Raw genomic sequence first — 6,000 nt, 5'->3', positions numbered from 1 at the left:
TAATCAGTTGAGTTTAACATCAGTTTAACTTGACGCTTTGATACAATCAGTCCATTCTCATGATTAAGATATAAATAGCATGCATGCATTGTGAAAAATTGTGCAAAACATACATTAAATAGAGTATAACATGGTTCATGTTTTCATGTCGTTTTACAGTATGTGTAGTTTTTTTGTTGCTTGGGTTTGAGGTTAGAACAACTTTTGTTACATAAAATGACATCATAACCCAAACCCCAATTCTAACCCCAACAACAAGCAACCATGGTTTAAAAATAGACAAAAACATGGAGAAATCTATGGATCTATGGAACTTCCGGTCTCTGTTTGTTTAATGGTCTCACACTAGTAGCTAAACTGAACTCTGGAACAAATATCTCTTGGAAAATAACAAATGTTTTGGTTGGGAGGTTTGGCAGCTGATTCGTAGTTAGTGTATAAATTATATAGTACACATATTATTTATATTTTTATGTAAACATATAATTTATGTATAATACATTTTTCTTGCCAAAAAGATGTTTTAAATATATGCTAAATAAATTATGTAGAAAGTAATGCTCAAATATATTTTGGAATTTGTAAATATATTTAGTTATACCTTCATATATCAACATATATAAAAAATCTAATTTTACAATCCATATGGCAATAAGTTTATTCTTTGCCCAAAAACAATTTAAATTTATGCTAAATAAAAGTTACATTTATAAAGTATATTTTTGAAGTTGCAAATATATTTAATTATAACCTTTTTAAACCTGTTATGTTTACAGGTTTGTAAGATAGAGTTTTTCTTCCAATGCAACTTGAATATTATTAATTGGATTGAGGGCTAAATATATTTGTTGGTGCTTTTTTTATTTATTTTTTAAATATATTTCAAAATACTGTAAATATGTTTTTAAAAACATTTTCAGCAAATATATTTTTGGCCATTTTTATATATTTTGAAAAAAAATTTGCCATATGGGATGTTAGCTCAGTGTAGTTTTTGATACACTTTAGCTATGATTTTATCTATGTTAATCTACTTGTTGTTTCAATATCAGATATAAACTACTCTTAAAGGACTTTGTTGTTATTGATTCTTTGCAGAAGTTTACCGGAAGTTACTTTTGTTCCACGAAAGCCGTTTGTTTATGTTGTTACTGCTGAAACCGTCTATATATTAAATGATATCCAATACATTAAGCGGCATTAAAATGTACGCCGTATGAAGTGAACGAGAAGGACTAGTGTATCATATGCACACAAAATTGTATTGCACAACATGCTAATACACAGCTAGCAGCAACATAAAATTTCAGCAATGTTACATTCATTAATAACAGTTATACCACGGGTCTGTTGAATGCTGTATTCTGATTGGTTGAGAAATGTTACATGGGTATGCATTATTTTTCGATAACCGCACAGCTAACTTGTCAAATGTCTTAAAAATAGGCACCAGAGGACTAATGCACACCTGACCCACAGTGTAACTCCATTTTGCGTGGTATCGTGCCTTGGGTGTGCATTATGTAAGGAATAATTGACGACGGGTCATTGAATTATAAGAAAATAATGCACACCAAGGTGGTAATGTATACCACGGTTACCACAAACATTGCTCTGGTGCCTATTTTTAAGACATTTGAAAAGATAGGTGTGCGGTTTACAGAAAAATAATCAACACCCATAGAACATTTCTCAGCCAATCAGAATGCAGCATTCAACAGACCCGTGGTATAATGTCTTATAATTCATTGTCAAATATTCCTTACTTGTCATTATTTGAAAAGAGAACTTGAATGTGTGTTTTTATTGTTCATTACTGTGACTTTGAACACAGCACATACAATCAGGATTTTAAAACTATTTTGTATTTCTATTTTCTTTAAATATTTAACTGCGAGAGGCATACAAATCAAAAAGGTCTTGCAAGTATTTCTGTTCTCACTGTGAGAGAATGTATCTCATTAACACACGGGGTGTATTTAATGATCAATTAGATGAATTCAAATACATTTCTGTAATCTTCTTACATTTATTGCATAAGAGGCTAATAAAAGAGGAACCGATAGCTATTCATAAGAAATTCTGTTTGAAGGCAGTGTTTGCTTTTTTCATTTCTTCATCTTCATTAACACATGCTGGAAACGGCGTGCTGCTAACATCATGTACATTTACAATGAGATTCTCCTCTAGTGTTATATTACCCACAATCCTCTGGGGTTTAACTGGTAATAACATTTTCATGTAAGCTGTAAATGAGAGTCGGTATGTTTGCTGGTTTAATGTTAAAGCAGTGATATTTTACTTTATTTGCTTGATGTCAACATGACTTAGTTAGCACTTGATCCTTGGCTTATTGTGAACAATCCAGACATTTAATTGAAGTTTGCTTTGTAATCTTTTATTATAAATAATTTTCTCTAAAATTTTGAGATGTGTTGGGTAAATGATGAATTGATCATGTTATATTTTATAAACGTTTCTTTAGCAGGTCTGTTCAATTCACACATCTTCCTATTTCATTACATGATTAAACCATGTTTTATTTATGCAAGTATTTGTCTGTACTAATATTTACTGTTTCAAATAAAATCAATCTGTTGTTTTTGTAGTTCTTCTAACACAATATTCTGGCTTAACCCACATGCCCTTAAACATGTTTCTGCTCTGTGTTATAGTTTATGTACTGCTACTGTATTGTGCATTATTGAACTACATAAAAATAGCAACCTTTACTCCATAAAACACCAACAATGAATACAATGTACTGCTGTGAATCAGATGTTTAATAGAACATGTTCTCTGCTGTATGAGTAAAGCTTGTGTCTGGCTGCTGATGCAGGATGTGAGAGGTAAAATCTCTGTGGTGTGTTGAGGAAAGGCACCTTGGGCTTACTGTGCGTACAGACTACTGATCAGAGCGAGTGAGCGAGCGAGCGGGTGAGAGAGAGAGAGAGAGAGAGAGAGAGAGAGAGAGAGAGAGAGAGAGAGATGTGGCCAACATGGCTTCCACAGAAAGAAAATCTGTGCACTGTTGAGATTCACTTTCTCTTTAATACAAAATCAGACATCTCATTTCAAGGGAGTTCTCTTAAGATCTCGACTTTTTCGCCTACACAGCAATGAGTTGTAATGGAGAGAAAATGGACATTTTTGCTTAAAACTCCAGTTTCTCCCAAGTAAAACAGCACAGTAATATTTACTGAAACTGTAGGAGACACAAGATCTGTGCTCGGGTATGTGAGCATAATAAAGTCTGAACCTGACATTTCGGAAGGGCTTTTCACACGGCTATAAATCACGTTTTAATCCCAGGTTGACATTTTACTCGTATCATTTCAATGTGGAGTTAGCACTGGATTTAACCCGGGGTTATAAAACCCTGATCTGAAGCAGGATTTAAGATCTCTGCACCTTGTGTCAGAAATTTTCGCACGTTACGTTAGGAATAATTGACAATGGGCCATTGCATTTTTTTTAAATAGTGCACACCCATCGTGTTATGCCATTACACCGCTGATGTGCATTATTTTTAAATAATTCAAAGGACCAAGAGTCAATTATTCCTCTTATACAACGATTACCACATACATTGCTCTAGTGGTTATTTTAAAGGGGACATATGATGAAAGTCTGACTTTTTCCATGTTTTCCAGTGCTTCTATCAACCTAAAAAATGTGAAAAAGATCAACCCAGTAACTAAGTTTTGGTAAATAATAGGTCATTGAAATGTGGCTCCCCTTGTGATGTCAGAAGGGGATCTTATTATAATAATTAATCTGCACTATCCAACCATGACACTGCCATTTATTGCAGAGATCATTTAAAAGGACACACACAAAATGGCACCATTTTTTTACACCTACAAAGTGTTTGACCATTTTAAGTTGTTAAATAAATTATTTATATGGTGTATAGACCTAAACCTTCATATATGTACCCTGCAATTTTTGCATCCGTAGCAAGCATTTTGAGGGGTGTTTTGACATCAGAGGTACCATACAAGCAAATGCCAAAAACAAGAATACTGTCTGACAAGTTGATCCACATCGTCTCGCAGCAAAGTATGACAAACAGAGGAATACAAAGAGACTGAATATAAAGACAGATAGAAAGTGCTGTGATTATCAGGAACTATATGGTTGCCCACAATTTAAATGACCTCTGCATAAACACAAACACACACAACACACACACACACACACACACACACACACACACACACACACACCTGGAGCAGTGGACAGCGGCAGCATACAGAGAGGAACAGTAAGCTGCCTTTCTCAAGTTAGCTAACCGATAGCTTGATGCCAAATGAATAGTGTTAAAGTTATGAAGACTTTGTTTTGTAATGCTTAGCGATTTAATACGCATCAGATAAAATGTGCAAGGTGTGTGTGTGCGTGCGTGCGTGCGTGTGTGTGCATGTGTGAGATACATTTTTAGGAACTAATATAAAAAACACAGATGAAAATTACAGACAACAGTGTGCAATAATGTTTACTCTGTATTACTGCACCAAACATGTGTGAATCAAAGCAGAGTTAAGCTTGACATTTATTTGTTGGTGTTTGTTAGATGTGTATGAAATCTCCTTTTATAATGTTTAATGACAGACAGCCAATCAGAAACAGAAGATATGAAGAGCTGTACAAGGTTTGAGACTAAGCAAAATAAAATGGCCTGTTTTTTAAGCCTGGTTTTACAGACAGGGTTTAGATTAAGACAGGCTTAGGCCTTAGATAAATTAGGACATTTTAAGTAGCTTTAATAAATGTGCTCTATAAAGATGCATTAAAGGTCATAGGTCATCATCATTTTCCTCAGGTGTTCTGTTGAATGATCTACTCAAGATACCCATCAGTTAAACATCATTTCACATCAGATTTAAAATGACATCTACCCTGATGATGGTTTATTATTACTAGTACATGATTTATTCCTCCCCATTACTATGTGTGTGTGTGTTTGTTTGTTTGTTTGTTTGTTTGTGTTTGTGTGGGTGTGTGTGTTTGTTTTTTTATGTAACTATACTTTTAACATTATGCTAATCCTTGTTTAGAATAAAATCTTGTACAGTTGCCACCTTTAATCTGTCAGTGAAAACTTTCATTCAATGTTAAATATTATTGATGTCGACGTTTCTCTTTAAACGCCCATACAAAAATTACAAAAAAAATTTTTACAGTGTACAGTAAAACTGTAAAAAATGTTGCTGTAGTTATGCAGCTGTTTGCCAGTAACTTACTGTAGATTTACATTTATGTTATTTACCTTATGGTTTGTTCAAAGTTAAATAAACATTAAACATTAACTTTCCCACACAGGGCTAATCCCAGACTAAAATGCATGTTTGTGCTGTCTTAATTTTAAAAACACTTTGTACTGACGTATCTTAACAAATATCAGTGTCAACTTCTTAAATATCCTAAAATAACTAAGGTCTAGTCCTAGATTAACCTAAACTCTGTCACTTTAATGTTCATTTAACTTTAAACAAACTGTTGGCAGTAAATAACATCAATGTAAATCTACAGTAAGTTACTGGTTTAATACTGTAATGTCTACAGAATTTTTAACAGTGCATGTTTAATTTTCGTAAGGGCATGCAGTCATAAATGTTTATTACATCAGTTTGATATAAACATACAGAACAAATAAAACATCACTGATGAAGTACACATCAGAACAAAGACACAGCACTATTCACTTTGATTCATTTAAATCTACTTGCGCACACAAACACACACACACACACACACACACACACACACTCATATACCCACATACAGTACAGTACACATATTTCAAAGTGTAAATGTGAGAAAATAATTTCTCTCCTGACCATCCCAGAAATCTTCCAATAATGAGTGAGATATGATGCATGAGGCTGTATCATTAGACTAAATGATCTATGTTATAATCTCTCTGGCTGTCCAGAGCTGTAAACAGATGATATCAGCCTGCCACTGGTTCAATAACTAATTTAACCTCCTACCTCA

The sequence above is a fragment of the Misgurnus anguillicaudatus genome, chromosome 17, assembly GCF_027580225.2.
Source record: "Misgurnus anguillicaudatus chromosome 17, ASM2758022v2, whole genome shotgun sequence".
Taxonomy (NCBI): domain Eukaryota; kingdom Metazoa; phylum Chordata; class Actinopteri; order Cypriniformes; family Cobitidae; genus Misgurnus; species Misgurnus anguillicaudatus.
This window is presented reverse-complemented; position numbering follows the sequence as displayed.